A 23,985-nucleotide genomic window follows, 5' to 3' on the forward strand; every position below is an offset into this window, starting at 1 on the left:
AATACATTTCTCAGTTTGGAAGTGACAACCCAACCCTGTTTACAATGAACAATCTTTTTTGTTTGTTTGTTTGTTTGTTTGTTTGTTTTTGTAAAATATCACCAGAATTTTAGCGTAATTAGTATAAATGAATAAAATCTCATTTTGAGATTTTTGCACAATTCACTTGCACGCTGTAAGAACTGACCTTCATCCTTAAATTTGTCTAACACTTTTACAGTAGTTAGAAAAACAAAAACTTGTTTACTTTGTGTATATGTGATGCATTTTGGTCGATTGGTTCAGTCAAGGAGACAAACTCCTGGTGTTTCATATCCCTTTTGTCCACTTTAGACCATGCACGTTCCACATTCGAACAGTGTTTACAGTAAATGCTGTCTTGCTAATGCATTTCAACAACACAAACACATTGGATAACATGAGTGTTTATATGTTGAAAGCTTTAATGAATGCGTTTTTGACTATGGAAGTGATCAAAAGTGGACAAGCTCAAAATATTTTACACCCTGTTTACAGCTATGTTTAACATTACCTACTTATAATTGTAGGGATACGTAATGTGTGTAACTGTAAACAACACATGAGTCACGTGAAACCACCTCCTAAATTCATACGGTAGTTTTCTTATGAGGTTGGGTTGATTGAGATTTTTCTTTCCTTCAGGCAGAAACAAGCCCAATTACAGCCCATTACGATAAACGAGTAGGCCTGTTCAGTGGTTGGCTATTTTACAGAAATGTTCAATATTCCGCCTTCAGATAAAGATGTATTTGCATGTGGCAACATTGTGTATGATTATTCAGATATTATTCTGAATCTTTATGAATCATCTGAACACAGACGGTGTGCTTTCCCCGAGATGTGATGAGAGTGTGCATATTGTGCCATTGGGGTTTCATTAGAGGTGTGAAGGGGTGTGTTGTGTGTATTTGTATGTGTGGACCAGTGGGGGGAGGGGAACACACTTTACCTCCTTTGAGGAAACCTTCTTTGTGTACATTTAGAGTGCATTAAAGGAAAAAGAGCTTGATTTACTTGAGTTGCATTAATCGTATTCCCTTTATTTGAATCAAATATTGAGTGAGAGGGAGGGGAGAAGAGAGAGAGAGAGAGAGAAAGAGAGAGAGAGAGAGAGAGAGAGAGAGAGAGAGAGAGAGAGAGAGAGAGAGAGAGAGAGAGAGAGATGGAGTGGGAGGGAGAAGAGGAATGATTTGGGCTATTATGAAAGGAAGATAGAGACAGAGTGGAGGAAGAGAGATCGTGTCGCGCAGACGAAAGCATCCTTATTGCGACTGGAGGCTGCGGCTGCTTGGTAAAGAGAGAGAAAATCTCGTAATATCATAAAAGGCCATTATTGACGCAGCGCGCGCACCAGCAGCGTCACCGGAGGAGGCAGAGAAACGCGAGCACGTCCTCTTTCAAAGCTGTTTTACGAAGGTAAGAAAGCGCTTTTAAGCTTTTGTCATTCAAAACATCATCACACACTTCGCAATTTTATTTCTAATGCAATAAATTCGGTGTTTGGCTGTTTTGAGGCACTGTTTTATGGCGACGCGCGCTGTGTTTATAGTCTGTACTGAGAATTGAAGCGTCCCATAATAATTTGTTTGAAAGGGATTGCGCAATACAGTCTAGCGGGGTTATATTTGGGGGTGTTTGGGGTTGTCAGTGTCACATCTTGGAGTTAATAGGAGACTTGTATGCGATAAACACGTTTTTTGTGGAATAATGAGTCGGACTGATGTGAGCGGATAGTGGCAGCGTTTTGTTTACACGGGAGTGACGAACCTCATTGAAATTACAGCGGCTGGTGGACAGCCATGAGTCTTATTAGCCTACATTAAACACCTGCGCAAACTACTGACCAAACGAGAACATATTTTGGCTACTAAAATAGCTGAACAGGGACAGTTACTGAAACCTTTGTTGTTGTATTTAAAGACTGTGACCTACTCATTTGTAGAGGAGACAAGTTGACACACGATTATGACAAAGGTTCAGTTAGACAATTATTTTTGCCTACACTGTAAAAAAAAACTATGATCAATTATAGTCCTGACAGGACAACATATGTTTTTAGGTCATTGTAACTTATTAATCTAAGTTACTCATGTTCTAACTTAATATTATAAGTTATACAAGCTGTTTTAAGTCAGTTTAACATAATATAAGTTCAATGGACTCATAAGGTTAATTTGGTTCAACTTAAAAATGTAAGGCAACCAGGATTTTTTTACAGTGTAGCAGTGATTTTGTGTGTTGCCTCCAAACACTTTGAGCAAAATTAGATTATAGTTTGCTTGTTTTTTGTCAAATTTTGTTTTAGTTATAACATGTAATCATATTTGTTGTCCAAAACAAGCCTTTCATTAAATGTAGGCTATTAATGATTCATTTAGCTAAAACACTAAATACTAATATATTTAAAGCATAAAGCATTATCCACAGTGATTACAATATTGTTTTTATTTTTATTTTTCTATGATTTATTTTGTTTCATTTTTTAAACAAAGGTAAACATGCAATAAACGTTTTTATCTTCTTGGTAAATAATTTATAGCTTAATAACAACTTTTTTATTGCCAAAAATGTTCCAGAAATGTACTTTTGGAAATAAATTATACATATTCATATAAACTTATTCTAGATTGCTCTTTTTATTGCTGTAGCCCTGAAATATTCTGTAAGTTGAAAACATAAATCAATCAAATACCAATAAAGGCATTTGCAATTAATTTCAAGAAGATGTTGAAAAGAGTTCAAACCTGTCTGAACAAACTGCACCAGTTCAAAAATTCTGATCATACACAAAAGCGCAGCGAGGTCAGTATACCCGAATACTAACCGCCTTGTTCTGTGACTCAGTCTTATGGCTCGAAATTCTTGCCTCATGTTGTCGGGTTTTATTCTGCTCTTATCAGTCGAATCTGTAGGACTTCAGAAAAGCAGTCTTGTTTCTGAGACCCGAATGAAACATTTTAGGCATTTATGAAGTGACTGAACGCTTGTCATCATGTACTTTGCGCTATCCCTTTTTTCTTTCACATTGTGATAAGTCTTCACTCAGTTTTGCATGTGCTTTATAATCTCCTGCCTCGATTTCATGCATTCTGAAGCACTATTGTATCAAAGTTTCATCTCATGAGCATGGCCGGAAGCAGTTTTTCTATACACGACATAAATGAATCTTGATTTTACTCCAATTGTATTCTGAACACTGGCATGGTAATTTGGGTAAGCAATTAATGTAGTACATAAACTGTCAGTGACTCAGGTTTATTGGTGATGGCTGTAGTGCAAGAGAGCATTTCAGAGGTGTTTTGGAGGCAGGGGACATCTGTGGCCAGAGGTTAAACCTGATAGTGACAGACCGAGCAGCAGCAGCAAATTAAAGCTCAGTGAAGCACTGTGGAAAAGTACACTGTGGACTGCTAATGCTGGCCTGCAGCAGCCCCATCAATGTGCTCAGGTGTGCGGCTACAACCGAAAATGCAAAAACACTTGGAGGCTGAGATAGAAAAAAAGGGAGAGCAGCTTTTGGACACGATGGTGCTGATTCTGGCAGACTCTGATTTCGGAAGACTTATGACCTAGAATTTTTTATAAAATAATTCATGTAAATATAGCTCTTCACAATCTACTGGAATGAGGGCGTGTGCTATATCCACCCAGCCTCATAAAACATTCACTAGGTCCTCCTCATGCTCTCAGAGGCAGATGAGGTTGAGCGATTGAGTAGATTATAGCTCCATGGTGACATAGAAATAGCCCAACTAGCTATTTAAAAGTAATATGTTTCATTTATACTGTATTTTTCTTGTACCCAACATGGTCCAAAGATATCGTCCTGACTATTAATTGTAATTACACACTGTTTTGTTTAATTTGCTATTTCTTTGCCTAATACACCTTATAATTTTATTATGTAATGATATATAATATAATATAATATAATATAATATAATATAATATAATATAATATAATATAATATAATTTAATATAATATAATATAATATAATATAATATAATATAATATAGGCGACTCAGTGGCTCAATGGTTAGCCCTGTCACCTCACAGCAAAAAGGTTGCTGGTTCGAGTTCCCTCCAGATGACTAAATTGATCATAGTGTATGAGTGTGTCTGGATGTTTCCCAGTACTGGGTTGCAGCTGGAAGGGCATCCGCTGTGTAAAACATATGCTGGATAAGGTGGTGGTTCATTCCGGTGTGGCGACCCCTGATGAATAAAGGGACTAAGTTGAAGGAAAATTAAATAATATAATATAATATAATATAATATAATATAATATAATATAATATAATATAATATAATATAATATAATATAATATAACATTTCTTAGAAAAATATGCTCTTTAAAGTCAGCTTGAAGAGTTGCTGAGATTAATATTTCATTTTGTTGAATTACTTTCAACTGAAATTGAATATTGAGTAAGGGCGGGGCTTTCTTTTATCCATCATTCCTTATAGCAAACTAATTGTAAAGAGGGGCGTGACCAAGGATTTTGTAGCTGAAGGCATCAAGTTGATGTCAACAGAAGGAACACCAGACTTTGATTAAAGAACATGCAATGAATAAACTTTCTTTTTATTAGATAAACTTGCACAGATTATAAATGATGTAAAAAAAATTATATTTATATTATTATTGATAAGCTTATTTATTCTACAGGGCTGTTTAATGCTTGATTTTGATTGGCTGATGAACAGCTAAAGTAGTTCCAGGCAGGTTTTGACTGCATTAAGTGGGTCGCACATCAGATGTACTGTTCAGCGTCGCAACATGACGCACACATGACAGTTGGAAGGATCGCACACCAGACGCGCACATTTACATCTTATTTCTACTGAAATGATTCAGATGGCGCTCTGTAGTGCGGTAAGAATATGAACAGTGTCCTGAGTCAAAGCTGGGTGCCACAGGACAGCCACTGATTTGCAGCACCAGTGTGCATACTCTGATAGAAATCTATGTTTAGAATTCAAAAATGGATGGTGCAGCGTGGCGCGTCGCCGAGCGGCACATCCGGTGTGTGACCCCTTTACTGTTTTCCATCACTATGCCAAATGATTTCAGTTATTTCACAGCAAACAAAAGTCAAAAATCTAATAAAAACAGAAGGCTTTTGATGAAATGTGTAAGAAACTAGGCTGCATTCAAAACTGCCTGCTACTCAAGTAGATTCTACATTTGAATTTGAATTTACTTCACAATAATAAGAAAAGTGCGTTCCATGTAGTAGGAACGCGGACATACTACATACTCCATTTGTCATTATCATGTGACCAACCTGACTCCCATTTATGAATTCTCTTACATGGCATCATGGAAAGCATAACATTCATTGAATACGCATTTCAGAATCTCGCTGGAAGTAGTAGGTTGTCCAGATACTTCTCATATACTGTTTTTCGAATACTATAAATTACATAGTACTCAGCTCGCATTCTGTTTTTAAAGTTCGCATGAATTAGAAGTTGTAAACGTTTTTTTTTTTTTATATTGTGACAGTTTTTAGAGATACGGAATGTTAAATGAGAAAACAGTGGGCGTGGCTTGTTTTTTTCTATTGCAAGCTGATTGGATGTAGTAAAGTAGGCATTTGATTCAGAAAGATCAGGAAAAGGGTTTTGGAAGAGTTATTACAACCTAACAGTCACCTCCTCCTCACCATTTCTGTTTGTTGTCATAGCGCTGTCAAAACTGACAGTAGGAGAGGGGTGTGGTTAAGTATATTAACCACACCCAATATCTCAGACAGACATAATCTGAGAATTTAACTGAAAACAAAAAGGAAGGGCATTGGGTTTGCTTAATTATTTAAGTCTGAATTTTGTGATAGAAATACAGTAAAAAAAATTGTATGATTTTATGATTTTGAATAGTTTTGTATTTGAAAATATTTGAAACTATATTTAATTTCTTTGATACCATAGCTAGATTTTAGTTTCCAGTGTCAAGTGATTCTTCAGAGATGTCCAATGCTTATTTGATGCTCATTTATTATTACTAACAATGTTGAAAACAGCTGTGCTACTTAATATTCTTATCAAGGTGAACAGGAGAACAGCATTTATTTGAAGCATATTTTGAAAAAGAATTAAAAACTAAATATTATGCTCAAATGATTATTGATTATATTATGCTCCTATTATTATTTCTTCCTTTACAAATAAAACCATTAATAATAATAATAATAATAATAATTATTATTATTATTATTATTATTATTATTATTATTATTATTATTATTATTATTATTATTATTATCAAATAAAACATATGTTCACATTTAGGTTTAATTAGTCAGTCTCTCTTCATAGTCTCTGAGTAGTGTTCTCTGTCTTCTGTTGCTACACTACATGGTTTTACTTCCAAGAACTTGAAGAAAATGAGTCAGGTTCTCTGTCTCAAAATGTAATGGTTTGCAATGCTTTGTTGCTAGAATGTCAAGGTTAAGACCTGTGATTCAGCTCTGATCAATAAACCTATTTTTGCAACTGGGCAGTAGGCAAACTTCCACATGATTAGTTTGTTCGCGTTGCACAGTGTTTGAATGACTCATAGCTCAAAACATAATGTTTTTTTTGTCAAATATCCATGTAATGTATTTCATATAGTGACATCTAATTAAATCAATTTACTGATAATCTTCAAATCAGATTGTACATATTCAGTTTTTATTCTTTATTACGTGCTTATTACATGTTTATTATTTGTTTACATGTTCAATTATTTGAATATTTTACTAACACTTGAAATATGAATGGCTGTGAATCATTTTGCAAGCAAAATCATAGCTGCTGTTAAATAAAACCCATATTGCTTATTTGTTAATTTATGCTATTTTAAAAAAATATTTTTGTTTTATGAGCAATGAAGCTGAGCCTGTGGACATCACATATGCTGATAAAGAAGTCTCAATCCACAATCAGTTATTTACCATAGAAAGTAAAAGTAAAATAGACAAGGTTTCAGCATCTGTTGCTGCAATCTATCGATGAGCCAAATGTTGTCTTAATTTAGCATTAGCTATTGTTGATATCTCTGCAAAAAAATGTTAGGTCACACCAATGTAAGTTTTTTTAAAGTAAACTGGGGAAATATGTAGAAAATGTAACACGTGGAGTGACAGAGACAACGTTAGGATCCAAGTGCAGGTTTTTTCGGTAGTCAGGCAAGCAAGGGTCAACACAGGTGCAAACAGATGAATAAAGGCAAATCCAGAATCGTAGTCAATATAACAGGCGAGAGGTCAGAAGGCAGGCAGTGAACAGGGACAAACAGACAAACTTGGCAAAGGTCAAAACACGGAGAAACAAGACTAAGAAAAACGCGTTGAATTGTCACTTTACAGGTAAACAAGACTCGGCCGTGTGAATGACTGCGTGTGCTGCTTAAGTGGTGTGGAAATCAGTCCAGAAGCAGCATCAGCTGTGGGAGTCCAATCAGTGGAGACTTGGAGCAGGTGTGTGTGTGGCATGACTGAATATGTAGTCCATAAGATGTAGTCCATGTGAAAGCGAGTGCTTACCAGCGACCTCTGATGGTTAGAGATGGTAATCATGACAGAAAGTAACCCAGTATCATTTCATTGGTAGTTTGACAAAAGTTCTTAAAAGCTTATCTGCTACCAAACTCTTGAACTCTCAAGTAAAGTTCAAATAATAACTGATAAATTTTTTTATATACCATTGGTTTGTGGTGATTATGACACAATATATGGGTGTGGCTCTGAGGCGCCGCTTTCATGGAAATGTTCTCTAGTTCCTTAAAAACCATAAAAACACAACAAAACAGACTCCTTCTGAAAAAGTAGCCGTATATACAGTTGCAATCCGAATTATTAAACTGAGTTATTAGCACCCCTGTTTATTTTTTTCCACAATTTCTGTTTAATGGAGAGAAGATTTTTTTCAACACATTTCAAAAACTTAAAAGTTTTAGTAACTCATATCTTGTAACTGATTTATTTTATCTTTGCCATGATGACAGTACATAATATTTTACTATATATTTTTCAAGACACTTCTATACAGCTTAAAGTGACATTTAAAGGCTTAACAAGGTTAATTAGGCAGGAGAGGGTAATTAGGCAAGTTATTGTATAATGATGGTTTGTTCTGTAGACTATTGAAAAAATATGTAGCTTAATGTTATGAAGCGGACAGGAGACAGAGGTAAGGAAACGTTAGGGTGTTTATTAAATGACAACAAGGAGCACATGAAGGATAGCCAGGAGGATCAGGAATGATGTTGGGGTCTTTTCCTCCGTGGCTGGGTAACAGGAATACACGAGGATGGACAGCACACACCAGATACAGCTGACAGAGGATGACACAGACTTGGAAGGACTGGAAGACAGGACGATTCGGGTGGACCAGGAAGACTAGGAGGAATACAAAGAGAACAGGTAAGTAAAGCGTTTGTTTTAGCTGAGGATGACTACGCTGAGTGGTCGCTCAGTTGTCCGCTTTCGTCGAGACGAGCCCGGACAATGAGCGACTGGAGTGCTGTGCTTTTATCTGGTGCTCGTGAATGTGATGCAGCTGTGTGCTCATTAGAAGTCAGGTGATGGTGATCTTCGTGAGTGGGGATCGTGAGAGCCTGACCAATCCGTGACAGTACCCCCCTCCCCAGGGCCCGCTCCTGAGGGCCGACACCTCCGACGCCGTGGTGGTCTCCCTCTGCCTCTAGGCGCTGGGAACTCAGGGTGGCTCTCATGAAACTCCACCATGAGACTAGGATCGAGAATATCAGCTCTGGGAACCCATGTCCTTTCTTCGGGGCCGTACCCTTCCCAGTCCACCAGGTACTCCAACTGGCCACCACGACGTCGGGAACGCAAGATCTCCTTCACTGCGTAGACGGCTCCTTCTTCTAGGAGCAGTGGAGGAGGGGGTTCCTCTTCGTGGTCAGGCTCTGTGGAGGGAAGAACAGGATCGTGATAGGGTTTCAGGAGTGATACGTGGAATGTAGGGTGAATACGGTAGTGAGAGGGTACTTGTAGTTTGTAGGTGACGGGGTTAACCTGTTCCACGATGGTGAAGGGACCAACAAATCGGGGACTTAACTTGCGAGAGGGCAGTCGCATGCGTATGTCCCGGGTGGATAGCCACACCTTTTGTCCGGGTGTGTATCTGGGTTCTTCAGACCTTCTTCTATCGGCGGTTACCTTGCTTCGACGGACTGCCCTCTGCAGATGTTGATGAGCCTCGTCCCAGACTCTCTCGCTCTCCCGGAACCAGTGATCCACTGCGGGGACATCAGATGGTTCGCCATCCCAGGGAAAGAGCGGTGGTTGGAAGCCCAGGACGCACTGGAATGGCGTGAGTCCGGTGGAGGGTTGCCGCAGTGAATTTTGGGCATATTCTGCCCAGCCCAAATACTGGCTCCAGGAGCTCTGGTGACCACTGCAGAAGGTCCTCAGGAACCGTCCCACCTCCTGAATCTTCCTCTCTGTCTGCCCGTTGGTTTGGGGATGATATCCAGAAGAGAGGCTGACGGCCACACCTAGGAGCTTGAAGAAGGCTTTCCATAGACGTGAGATGAACTGTGGACCTCTGTCCGACACAATATCTTCTGGAATACCAAATGACCTGAAGACTTGATTAAAGATATTGTCGGCTGTTTCAAAGGCTGTGGGAAGACCTTTCAGAGGGATTAGTTTGACAAACTTTGAGAATCTATCTACGATGACTAGAATACAGGTATTACCTTCTGACGAGGGGAGGTCAGTGATAAAGTCCACTCCTAGGTGTGACCAGGGACGGTTCGGAATCGGCAAGGGATGGAGCTTTCCAGCGGGTAGATGACGTGGGCTCTTGGATTGGGCACAGTCCTTACAGCCCTGAACATATTGCCTCACATCCCTTGCCATGTTTGGCCACCAGAATCGTTGGGATACTAGCGAGAGAGTATTGTTGATCCCTGGATGTCCAGTGCCTAGCGAGGTATGTAAGGAGTGGATCAGATCTACCCGGTGTTCAGGTGGTATGAACTGCCGATGAGGAGGGCATCCCGGCGGAGCAGGGGCTTCCGGAGTGGCAACGACTGGAGGAGCGTTCCAGGTGATCGGACAAATGGAGATGTGTTCGGGAAGAATCTTCGTTGGGAGTTCTTCATGATCGTGATGCTCGTGTAAACGAGAGAGAGCGTCTGCTCTTAGATTCTTGGGTCCTGGACGATAGGAAATGGAGAAATCAAAACGTGAGAAGAAAAGTGACCATCTGGCTTGACGTGGACATAGTCTCTTGGCCTCTTTGATATATTGGAGGTTTTTTGTGATCTGTGATCACCTGGAACGGATGTTTGGCTCCCTCCAACCAGTGACGCCACTCCTCCAAGGCTAGCTTGATTGCTAGAAGCTCCCTGTCTCCTATGTTGTAATTCTGCTCCGCCGGGCTCAACTTCCGAGAGAAATAGGCACAGGGATGCAGTCGGGGCGGTGTATCATGATGTTGGGATAATACTGCCCCGACGCCGGTGGTGGATGCGTCCACTTCCACCACGAAAGGAAGATTTGGGTCAGGATGAGTCAGGAGTGGGGCCCTTGTGAACTCCTTCTTAAGAAGGCGGAAGGCTGCGGCTGCTTCTTTGGTCCACTCCAGTCCTTTGGGTTTACCCTTGAGGAGATTAGTGAGAGGTGATGTAATCCTGCTGTAGTCCTTGATAAACCGTCTATAAAAGTTAGCAAACCCAAGAAACCTCTGGAGCTCCTTAATGGAAGTGGGTTCTGACCAGGATAGAACAGCCTCAATTTTCTTCCCATCCATACGTATACCGGTTTGGTCAATGATGTATCCCAAGAAATGAATCGACTTCTGGTGGAATGAGCATTTCTCCGCTTTGAGGTAGAGGTGATGTTCTCTCAATGTGTGTAGGACCTCCGCAACGTGTTGGCGATGTTCGGCCTCACTCCGGGAGTAAATGAGGATGTCATCTATGTACACTATTACAAAGTGGTGAAGAAACTCCCGGAGGACTTCATGAATGAAGTTTTGGAATACGGAGGGGGCGTTGACCAGACCGTAAGGCATGACCTCATATTCATAGTGGCCAGTAGGGGTCACGAATGCTGTCTTCCATTGGTCCCCCTCACGTATTCTTATCAGATTATACGCGCTGCGGAGGTCCAATTGAGTGAAGACTTTAGCTTCTCGGAGCTGTTCCAAAGCGGCTGGTACCAGAGGAAGGGGATATCGGTATTTTACTGTACCGTTATTTAGGACCCTGTAGTCGATGCATGGACGCAGCCCTCCGTCCTTCTTGGCCACAAAGAAGAAGCTTGAGGCGGCTGGTGATTTTGAGTGACGTATGTACCCCTGACTCAGAGCCTCCCTTATGTAATCTTCCATTGCCTGATTCTCTGGAAGCGAGAGCGGGTAGATCCTACCTCTTGGCAACTGGGCATCTGGAACTAGGTCGATCGCGCAGTCCCATGGCCGATGCGGCGGTAGCTGGGAAGCTCTCTTGGGGCAGAAGACATCATGAAAGGAGCTGTACTCCTTAGGAATGTGGATAGACTGCTTCTCAGGAGGACTCTCGACCGATGTTGTAAACAAAGAAATGGGGGTTCCGACCTTGAAGAGGGAGATTTGGAAAACAGGTAGGTGTACATCCAGATCCCCATTTCTTTATCTCTCCTGTGCCCCAAGAGATGATGGGATCGTGCTTCACCAGCCACGGGCGCCCTAGAATGATGTCCATATTTGCACCCTCCAGAACCAGAAATTGAATCCTCTCTTGATGTAACAACCCCACTTGAAGAAGGATGTCTTCGCATTGTCGATGGATACGGGTCGAAGATCGAGTGCACTGGGTTATCGGTTGTATCTGGTATATATGCGAGGACGCCTCAGTACGTAGGTGGAGTTGACGACAGAGGGATTGGGAGATGAAGTTCCCTGCTGACCCGGAGTCGATGAGGGCTGTGACAAGGAGAGAAATAGAGGCAGTAGTTATTTGTACGGTGGTAGTAAGTGGTTTACATTGTTCAATATTCGTACTGAATACACTCACTGAAGTCCGAATGGGACGAAGGGGACACTCCATACGGGTGTGTCCACTGACAGCCGCAGTATAGACACAGACCCCGGGTCAGCCTCCTCTGTCGTTCCGCTGATGTCAGTCTTCCAGACTCTATTATCATGGGTTCTGGTTCTGGAGAGGCTGTTGACTCAGGCGATTGGAGGAGTGCAGACGAGGGGGTGATGGTGTCCTGTTGATAGGAACGGAGACGATCGGAACATCGGAGAGAATGTTGGATGAATCTCTCCAGACCCATAGTATCATCTAATGTGGCCAGCTGGATTCGGAGAGTGGGTTCCAAGCCGAGCCGGTACGTGGTCAACAACGATCTCTCATTCCATCCACTTGCAGCTGCTAGAGTGCGAAACCGGAGAGCATATTCCTGTGTAGATAGAGTACCTTGCTTTAGATGATACAGCTGCTCTCCAGCGGCTACTTCCCCATCAGAACGTCCAAACACCTCTTTGAAATACTCCGTGAAGGTAGTGATGGAATTCATGACCGGCCCGGCTTGGTTCCAGATCGTCTCAGCCCATTTAAGTGCAGGCCCAGAGAGTAGTGATACGATGTAGGCGATCTTTGACTTATCTGTGGGATATAGAGAAGGTTGCATTTCGAATATGAGGGAACATTGTAACAGAAAACCATTGCACTCCCCCGCTCCGCCTGAGTAGGGCGCTGGTCGGGCCATGGGACTGGAAGGAAGGGCCGAAGAAGAAACTGTGGAGGCGGAAGTGCTCGGTGCTGGTGGTGCGTTGGAAAGTGGAGCTGGTGGCTGTAGAATCCGCTTCAACTGGTCCACCAGCTCTTGAAAGTGATCGGGGGTGCTCATGTTGTCGTCGTTATTGGTCCGGGCTTCTGTTATGAAGCGGACAGGAGACAGAGGTAAGGAAACGTTAGGGTGTTTATTAAATGACAACAAGGAGCACATGAAGGATAGCCAGGAGGATCAGGAATGATGTTGGGGTCTTTTCCTCCGTGGCTGGGTAACAGGAATACACGAGGATGGACAGCACACACCAGATACAGCTGACAGAGGATGACACAGACTTGGAAGGACTGGAAGACAGGACGATTCGGGTGGACCAGGAAGACTAGGAGGAATACAAAGAGAACAGGTAAGTAAAGCGTTTGTTTTAGCTGAGGATGACTACGCTGAGTGGTCGCTCAGTTGTCCGCTTTCGTCGAGACGAGCCCGGACAATGAGCGACTGGAGTGCTGTGCTTTTATCTGGTGCTCGTGAATGTGATGCAGCTGTGTGCTCATTAGAAGTCAGGTGATGGTGATCTTCGTGAGTGGGGATCGTGAGAGCCTGACCAATCCGTGACACTTAAAGGGGCTAATAATTTTGACCTTAAAATGGCCAAAAAAAAATTTAACTGCTTTTATTTTAGCCAAAATAAAACAAATAAGACTTTCTCCAGAAGACATACTGACAAAATTTCCTTGCTTTGTTAAACATCATTCGGGAAATATTTAAAAAAGAAAAAAAAGAAAAATTTCTGGAGATTGCGCATTATGTAGCCAGAAGTATGGCTGGGTGAGACAGGGTGAGAATGTGGTAAAATCTGAAAACGTGGTAAAAATCAAGCGAGGTCTTTTCTTTTTTTGGATTGCTTTTTAAAATTGTCGGCTGGGTTTAGGAAAGTGGGTGGGCAGGTCAATCTGTGCTTTTGAAAACACTATTGGATGGGTTTAGGGAAGGAGGAGGGTGGGTCAGTCGATCGGTCAGTCATTCAGTCAGTCAACAGCAGCCTCTGGTGGATTTACACGAGAAGAAAAACTGCAAAAAGACGTATCTACTAGGACGCATTTGGCGCTCTACAGAAATGTACATTTCAGTACATTTTTAGAATGGGTTAAAATAAAAAAACACTGAAGAGTTTCTTCATTAAAAAAATGTATTGAAAGCTTTTTTCTCATTTAATATTGTAAAATATACTGTATAAAGTTCTGTTTAAATAAACGTGGAGAGATTATATTATTATATTAATGCGTGCTAACAGTACATCACCGCAAACACATTTCAAACTTTTTAAAGCCCTAAAAAGATGCAGACTTTTTGCTTTACAAAACCATTATTTAATGCTTCCTTCCATCATTAGATTTTTATTATAAGTGGCTTGTAAAAGACATTTCTAGAAAGTAAAAGTGACTGAGTAATCCTCTCATGGATCACGGATGAAGTGAGAATGAGATGCATTCATGGCGCTCTGAGAATCTGTGTTAATGTGAGATGAAATTAGATTAGAAGTACATTCCTGTCCAGCTCCTGAAAAATTATCCTATATCGAAAGCACTGAAGCCATGAGCTTGCCGAAGAGAAGTTTTAACCAAATCTGAACTGAAGCGTCACATATTTTAAACGACTCATTCATCCAAAAGAGTGTGTACTTACTTAACCCTGAACTGCACACATCCAGGTCATGAGTGCCTTCAGCAGTTCATCCATTCACTGGGAGTGCCAATAAAAACGTCTGATCAAATAGAGAGGGGTGCGTGAGGCTAGATGCCCTTGTCAGAGAGTGAAAAAGGTCAAGGACCTCCACATCTGGTGGGTTATGGGGGTCAATTGAGATATAGCCATTAGAGAGAATGGATGGGCCTGTGTGGTGTCAATGAGGAGGACTGGAGAGTTTCTCACTTCTCTTATCTCTGCTGTGAAGTGCTGAAGTACAGATGAGCTTCTGTTTGGTGTCCACTTCTGGGACACAGAGCGGTCATTGTTCTGCTTCAGGCACCGCAGATGCTGCATGTGTCGGTGAGAACATGCCATGCTTCAGATGAAGTCACTGGGCATCGTAATTGCCATCTCTCCCTCGGTACAGACATCCACGGCAGAGACTCGTGTTTTAAAAGGTCTTATCACAGTAAATGTGTAATAGAGAGATAGGTGTTCCTGCAGTCTCTCCAGGAGTCTTTTTCTTTCTCGCTTTATTATGGCATCGTAGGAAGAGAGTTGAACAGTTGATTGGATTATTAATGACTTTGTGGATAAAAGGGCTTTGATTTATAGAATCTAATATGTTAATTCAGCAGGGATACACTGAATTGATCTAAAGTGACAATAATAATATTTTAACTGTTTTAAATAATGCAGTGTTGATTCGTCTGATTCATCAAAAATCTTAAAATATTAAGCAGCATAACTTTTTCAAAATTAATAATATAATATTAAGAAATGTTTCTTAAGCAGCAAATCAGCAAATTAAAATGATTTCTGAAAAACCATGTGACACCGAAGACTTTATTCTTGAAGAAAAAAGTGTAAAGTTATTTAGCAATAAATAGCAATAAATAAATAAATACAATTTAATTCTGGCTGATACAAATTAAGTGATACTTTCTATGCTAAAATTAAAGCGTAATAAAGAATAATAATAGAAATTGTATTACTATATCACATATAATGTGTGTGTAAAAGTGAAATTATATATATAATTTGGTCACGATTCGTGTGTGTCTAGATGTTTTCATTAGCTGTGTTCGACTTGAACCACGGCTGCAGCCGGTGATCAATGAAACTAACCGAGCGCAGGCGGGGGGCGGAGTCGAAAATGGAGCTGTCAAGCCAGATACTTCAGTGCTCAAAGTTGCGGCAGTTATGATGACCGATCACATCATTTATTTTTCATCATTTTTTACACATTTTTTCAACAACAACAACAGATTTACTGTACAAATAACACAGAATACAGTCTCTACAAACTGTAGTTTATTTTAAACAATAAGGGAGTTATTAATTAAATTTAAGTAGCCTATATTACAAATGCATGAGAGAAATAAGGGGAAACGAGAGGGTAATGTAAACATAAAAAATATATATATATAAACGAATAGGCTTATTAAAGACAAAGCAAGAAGCACAAATTCTAGGAGTTGAAACATCACTCTTTAGGCTAATACTTGGTACTTGAATATGCTAAAAAGGGGGTTACATTTATTTACATTTATATATATATATATATAAAACTTTCCAAAATATATTAGTGTAAAACCCAAAACAAGGTGTTTTGATTAAGATTTAAACAATGATTAAAATGGTTTTGGATAATGAAAGCATTTTAAAAACGCACTTTAACCCAAAAAGATTTATCAAAAGGACAATCCCAAAATAAGTGAGCTACAATTTAGCCTTTATAAACACATTAATGCAGTAAAATATTTGTAATCTTTTAATAAGCATACAAGATCTATACAAAATAAAGATGGCATAAAAAGTTAATTGTTTGTTATGAAATTTGTGAGACGGAATTAGTTCAATAATAAACCCGAAACACACGTGGTTGTTGTCATGCAGTGAATCTAGCCAGTCATGTAAAATCGGTGTCGTCATCGCAGCTCCTGCAGTCACTCTTCAGATGCTGCACCAGCTGAATCAATCGTTTGATCTCGGAGCGCTGTCGCTGTACTTTAATGTCACATGTAACAGTCAAGTGGCATCTGCGCAGCGTCAAGCCGGACAAAATTTCTAACCGGCATGTCGATCGCACCTCTCGTGTACTTGTTCTGTCACGTGATTTGGTGTCTAGTCATATGACAGATCCATGTGCTTCTGTTTATGTCATGTGATTCCTTTGTTCTGTTTTCCCGCTGTTTGTTAATGTTTATTAGTTCCACCTGTGTCACACTCTTGTATGTATTCAGTTCAATTACGTCTTGTGTATTTATACCCCTGAGTTTTATTTCATTATCTGGTATTGTATTGTCACATCTCCTTGCCCTGCCTGCGTTTTGATGTTCCAGTGCCTGCAGTGAGGGTTTTTTTGTAAATAACAACGTGTTTTTTGATAATTCCGGAGATCCGTGTATTTGTGAGTGAGCCCACTTTGACAATATATATGTATATTTTATAAAAACACACAATATATAGGGGGTATATGTATATGTTATGGTTGATGCTCAGGATTACTTATAAAATTCTTTAATAACCAATAAACACAACATTATTAAAATATATTTTTATTTGATCTAAATAAATAAAAATAAGACTTCTTATAAAAAAATATTTTACACTTAAGTGCTAGAAGTGAATTTAGGCATCACAAATATAGTATAAAAATGTACAATATGGAAAATATTAATTTGACTATATTAAAATAGTAGTTGTATAAAATGTATAAAATAATGAATGATAAATATTTTTAATTGTACTTAAAATGAAATGTAGAAAAAAATAAATCAAAGTGACAATATATTGTCCATTTTAAACAGTTTTTCAGCGTGTAATGGCTGTTAATAACTGATATGTCACCAATATATTATGCATATCATTATTAACAGGCCTGTGGTTACACATAAATCAGAGAAACAGAACCAGACTTAGTCCATCTGTGTGTAAAATTTCATTTATTGAAGTAAACTGATCAAAGAATGCACTTTTCGAGATGTGGGACAGAAAAAAGACCAAAATCAACCTTTCGAAGGTCACCAGAATTCAGCCTGTTTCCTCTTCAAAATGACAGGCATATCATCATCCTCTATAGAGTGAGCCAAGCTCTTACAGGACATTTAGTCTTGGCAGGCCATCAAAACTCTCAGACTATCCTGTTGATTTTTCAGTTACAGGAGGACTGGTGGGTCCACATGAGGCTGTTTGTCTTCTCAGGTCTCTCGCTCTTATACAATTCCACTTCTGAGTTTGATACATGGCCGTGGCCTTCAGGGCTCAGACTGGCATACCTAACGCACCATCTGCAGAGCATGGGGAGGAAATGAGGTGCCGTTAAATGTGTGGATGCGTATGAGGACAATTGAAACAGGTGGGGCACAAGCTGCTGCAGTAGTTTTATCTACTGAATTTGCGCATAATGCATATTCAGTGTTCATTGGTGATTCTTCATTTAGGGACACACTTTAGATCTTGAATAACGACCCTTAATTAAAATGATATGGTGATGAAACCAGTTTGTATGTCAATAAAATATAGCTATTGTCCTGCCCTGATATCATACAGTTAAAATCTGATCTCAAAACATTATTTGCCATTCATACCCTTTTCAGTGGAACTTTTTAATTTATCTTTACTTTTATATCATTTAAATGGAGTTAAACTATGGAAAATTAATTTGATTCAACGTGACTGGAATGGGCACACTTGTCTACAGAAAATCTTGGTGTTAGGAATGGGCGATATGCTATCATTTGGAATATACCGGTAAAAGTATACCTTTTTTTTGCCCTCTATAAAAAATAGACTTATTATAATTATGATGATAAAATCTACAATCGGCCTATATTGACTTCATAACATCATGTTTGAAATCACTCCTTTTTATGACCAGGCGTGGTTTCATACCACAGAAGGAGGACAAATCCATAATATTTTATAGTATTCAGTAATAAATGCTAAATAAATGTAATAAATATACTTTATGCTTATAAAATACCCAGGATGGCTTGAAGAACAGAAATAATCCAGATATTGCTGCAATTTTTTTCCGGTCGGTCGCGTATCCGATCTAGACTTTACCCTTCAGCAGCGTTGCTTGCTGTAGAAGTTGGGAATTTCAAGCACCAACGGAAACGTCAGCCAATCAGATTGCTTTATGCAAATACCTCTGCTCAGGCAGTAGCCAACTGCAGACTAATTTCATTGGCTGATGGCTTTGGGCATCGCGTCAGCCCCAACTTCAGACACGCCCTCCATCAAGCGTTGATGGTGAAACCTTTGTAAATAAGGCGTTATATTCTGCAGCAGTGATCACTTTTCATCTGTGATCTAAATGTCCCGTTTATGCGCAAGGGTGCCCTCTAGCGTTCAGTTTGAATGAATTGTTTCAGAGGTTTTAAACTAGCCCCTAGGGACCACTGTCCTGCAAAGTTTATTTCTAACCTGCTTCAGCACATCGGCTTCTGTACTTGTGTATGATCATGGATTTCATACGATTAGCTGCTTCAGTGTTTTTGATAATGGTTGAGGGCCTCTAAAATATAAAAAAGTTAAACATAAAAGTTAAGTATAAAGGTAATAATCAATACTTTTCTGCAAAAATACAGGATTTTTTTTCCTTTCCCTCTCAATGTACACAAATAAATTATGGTCATTAATATTGTTATCATCACAAGAAATACCAGAAAATATTGTTCTATATTTTTATAGAACCTATATTTTTATATGACCCTATCGCCCATCCCTATTCCCTACATAGGATAAGCTATGATCTGCCTGGATTGTGTTGAGACCCACATTTTAGGAAAACTACAAGGAATTCTCCTCTATTAAAGGTTCACAGAGAATTCAACAACTGGGACTATTCCTATAGCTGGGCTCCTGGTCTAACTGACGCCCCATTCACACGGGGCTTCAACTTCAACACTTCCCATTCACTTTGAATGGGTAACGTCAGGCATTGCCGAACTGCATTGTGGATCCGTCGGCACCGCTTCACTGGGTTGTTGCTAGATTGGATACGCTTGTGGCCGGAAGTTAACAAGAATTATTTATATAATTTATTGAATTTCCCATTTATTGTATTTTATTAACGTCTACCCCAACCCCGACCCTAAACCCAATTGTCACAGTACTGTAAAAACAGTAGTTGTACCGAGTATTATTTATGTTGTCCGTTAAATTACCCAATAAATTGTATTTTTTAATGCCTACCCCCCACCCCAACCCTAAACCCAACCGTCAGAGTGCTGTAAAAATATAAATTATTGTTATACAGCAACATAAAATAATGCTGCTATATATATTCCGGCCAGAAGCATATCCGATCTAGACTTTACCGCTTCAGTGGCGTTGCTCACTGCAGAAGTTGGGACTTGCTCAACTTTTCAAGCGCCGATGGAAGCGTCAGCCAATCAGATCGCTGTGTGCAAATAAACCAGCTCAGACAGTGGCCTATTGCTGGGGCGTGAGCAATTTGAGGAGAAAGGCCTTGGTTAGGGTGCTGACTAAGAACCTCATAGTAACTCTGGTTGAGATCCAGGATAATGTATGAAGATGGAAGAAACATACTGAAAGATAACCATCACTCCAAGACTCTTTGCAACACTTTTTGGTTAAATCTTTGATTTATTGGCCGAGTGACCAAACATAAGCCTTTCCACAATGACAAATAAAAATACTTGAAATTAGGAAATAGTACCTAAGGACTCTCAGACTGTCAGTAACACGATTCTCTGGTCAACTGAACCTCAGTTTTAAGCCTCATGTGTCACGATCACCAGCGATCATACTCCCAGGTCGCTGGTTCTCTCACACATGGACTACAAATCCGCCATTCATGGACTACATATTCACACATGCACTCTGTTCACACACACACACATGCTTCCCCATTTCCATTGATTAGACTCCCACAGCTGTTGCAACTTCTGGACTGATTACACACACTATTTATACATCACACTCACTCCCTGCCTTTGCCGAGTCTTGTTTACTGTATAGTGACTTTACAACGTGTTTCCTTTGTCTTGTCTCACCGTGTATTTACCCTAGCCTTGTCTACTGATTTATCCTTGTCTGCCGCCTGCCTTCCGACCTCTCGCCTGTGACTGTTTACGATTCTGGACTGCCTATATACATCTGTTTGCACCTGTGTTGACCATTGCTTCTCTGACAACGAATAAACCTGCACGTGGATCCTAACCTCAGTTGTCTCTGTCACTCCCCGTGTTACAGAAGACTCGGCCACCCAACATGGATCAAGCGGGGATTAAAATCATGTGCCTGCGTCAGGGAGACCGGTCAATTGAAGAATATGTGCAAGACTTTATTAATCTGGCTCATTTAACTAAGCTGAACGATGTATGCTTAATGATATTCTTCCATGGCGGATTATCAGAGCCACTTTATTCAGCCATGCCACTGTGCGAACCCCAATGGTCAATAGAGAAGTATATCGAACTGGCACTACAAATGAGTGGGTCCCTCTTCACCGTGGGCGAGGTGGAGGAGACCCCTAAATATTTTTTGGGAGGGGGCAATGTACAGCAGGACCAGAGGACAACAGGGCTTGCTGTACATCCCACGGACACATTAATGCTGGCAACACCCATACTCCTGTCTCCTGCTCACAAGATGGCCGCTTCTAATCCTACAGCTCACAAGATGGCCGCTTCTAGTCCTCCAGCTCACAAGATGGCTGCTTCCAGTTCTCCGGCTCACAAGATGGTTTCCTGTTCCGAGTCTGTTCCTGCCTTTGTTCCTGCCATAGTTCCTAAAAGACCATCGCCAGAGCCACTACTGCCAGAGCCACTACCTGAGCCACTGCCGCCAGAGCTGCCAGATCCTCCAGAGCTGCCAGATCCTCAGTCACTGCCAGATCCTCCAGAGCTGCCAGATCCTCCAGAGCTGCCAGATCCTCAGTCACCATCACAGCTGCCAGAGCCACTGCCGCCGCCTGAGCTTCCTGAATGGCCGCCGCCGCCTGAGCTTCCTGAATGGCCGCCGCCGCCGCCTGAGCTTCCTGAATGGCCGCCGCCGCCGCCTGAGCTTCCTGAATGGCCGCCGCCGCCGCCTGAGCTTCCTGAATGGCCGCCGCCGCCGCCTGAGCTTCCTGAATGGCCGCCGCCGCCGCCTGAGCTTCCTGAATGGCCGCCGCCGCCTGAGCTTCCTGAATGGCCGCCGCCGCCTGAGCTTCCTGAATGGCCGCCGCCGCCTGAGCTTCCTGAATGGCTGCCACCACCGCCTGAGCTTCCTGAATGGCCGCCGCCGCCGCCTGAGCTTCCTGAATGGCCGCCGCCGCCGCCTGAGCTTCCTGAAGGGCCGCCGCCGCCGCCGCCTGAGCTTCCTGAATGGCCGCCGCCGCCGCCTGAGCTTCCTGAATGGCCGCCGCCGCCGCCTGAGCCCTCTGAATGGCCGCCACCGCTGCCTGAGCTCTCTGAATGGCCGCCACCGCCGCCTGAGCTTCCTGAATGGCCACCACCGCCGCCTGAGCTTCCTGAATGGCCGCCCCCGCCGCCTGAGCTTCCTGAATGGCCGCCGCCGCCTGAGTTTCCTGAATGGCTGCCACCGCCGCCTGAGCTTCCTGAATGGCCGCCGCCTGCGCTTCCTGAATGGCCGCCGCCTAAGCTTCCTGAATGGCCACCAGGTTCATATGACCCACCGATGTCTGCTGAAAGTAAGGTTCCAGGCTCTCTACAGCTCCATGATCCAGGGCCTCCTCAGCTCCATGCCCCAGGCCCTCCGCAGCTCCACTCTCCAGGCCCTCCGCAGCTCCACTCTCCAGGCCCTCCGCAGCTCCACTCTCCAGGCCCTCCGCAGCTCCACGCTCCAGGCCTTCCGCAGCTCCACTCTCCAGGCCCTCCGCAGCTCCACGCCCCAGGCCCTCCGCAGCTCCATGCCCCAGGCCTTCCTCAGCTCCACGCCCCAGGCCCTCCGCAGCTCCACGCCCCAGGCCCTCCGCAGCTCCACGCCCCAGGCCCTCCGCAGCTCCACTCTCCAGGCCTTCCTCAGCTCCACGCTCCAGGCCCTCCGCAGCTCCACTCTCCAGGCCTTCCTCAGCTCCATGCTCCAGGCCCTCCTCAGCTCCATGCTCCAGGTCCTCCTCCTCTACATGGTCCTGGCCCTCCATCCCTCCCCCTCTTCCGCCTCCGCTCCCACCTCCCGCCTGATCAGTTTTAGGAGTGTCTGGAAGCCACTCTTAGAGGGGGGGCTCTGTCACGATCACCAGCGATCATACTCCCAGGTCGCTGGTTCTCTCACACATGGACTACAAATCCGCCATTCATGGACTACATATTCACACATGCACTCTGTTCACACACACACACATGCTTCCCCATTTCCATTGATTAGACTCCCACAGCTGTTGCAACTTCTGGACTAATTACACACACTATTTATACATCACACTCACTCCCTGCCTTTGCCGAGTCTTGTTTACTGTATAGTGACTTTACAACGTGTTTCCTTTGTCTTGTCTCACCGTGTATTTACCCTAGCCTTGTCTACTGATTTATCCTTGTCTGCCGCCTGCCTTCCGACCTCTCGCCTGTGACTGTTTACGATTCTGGACTGCCTATATACATCTGTTTGCACCTGTGTTGACCATTGCTTCTCTGACAACGAATAAACCTGCACGTGGATCCTAACCTCAGTTGTCTCTGTCACTCCCTGTGTTACATCATGTCTGAAAGAAATATGCATCAGCTGCACAGTACATTCCTGAAGATGGCAGCATGGTGCAGTGTGGATGTTTTTCATTGATGGCCTAAACCAGGGGTGTCAAACTCAGTTCCTGGAGGGCCACTGCCATGCAGAATTTAGTTCCAACCCTGCTTCAATACACTTACCTGTAGGTTTCAAACAAGCCTAAAGGACTCATGTCTCTTTGGAACTAAAATGTGCAGAGTTGCGGCCCACCAGGAACTGAGTTTGGCACTTGTGCCCTAAATGAAATCTTGGTCCAGAGCACTCAGAACTTCAGACTGAACTGAAGCTTTTCCTTTTCTGACAGGGTGGTAGCCCTAAACACATATCCAAGGGAATCCAGGAGTCTTAAATTTATAATATACCTCAAAATGACAATTCTGTCTTCATTTATTTACTCTCTACTTGTTTCAAACCTGTTTGAGTTTCTTTCTTTTGTTAAACACAATGGAAGATTCTGAAGAATGCTGGAAAAAAAAAAACAGCCATTGACATCCACAGTATTTTTTATTCCTACTACAGAAGCCAAGGGCTGCTTTTTTATCAGCATTCTTCCGTCCTTTTGTGTTCAACAGAAGAAAGAAATTCCCATAAGTTTAGAACAACTTGTAAATGATGGAGACATTTTCATTTTTGAGGAGCTGTCCCTTTAAGCACTGTAACTCTATGAATGTTCTCAAGTAGCTCAACCAGAGCTCGGACTTGAACCCAATCAAACATCTCTGGGAAAAAACTTAATGTGGCCATCTATTGACAGTTCCTGCAAACCTAATCTATAAAGACGTTTGGCAGAAAACCCCTAAACCCCTAGTTTATACACCATTTTCCCTAT

General features: G+C 42.0%; 1 protein-coding gene across 1 annotated transcript in view; it reads left to right on the plus strand.

The window, feature by feature from the left end:
* The first annotated feature begins 1,233 nt into the window (after positions 1-1,233).
* Positions 1,234-23,985, plus strand: part of cntn2 (contactin 2) — a 69,790-nt gene continuing 47,038 nt past the window's right edge. Inside the window, exon 1 of the mRNA XM_056467969.1 lies at positions 1,234-1,437. The gene's annotated coding sequence lies outside the window, so the exon portion shown is untranslated. The remainder of the gene's footprint in view (positions 1,438-23,985) is intronic.

This window comes from Danio aesculapii, chromosome 11, assembly GCF_903798145.1.
Source record: "Danio aesculapii chromosome 11, fDanAes4.1, whole genome shotgun sequence".
NCBI classification, from domain to species: Eukaryota; Metazoa; Chordata; class Actinopteri; order Cypriniformes; family Danionidae; genus Danio; species Danio aesculapii.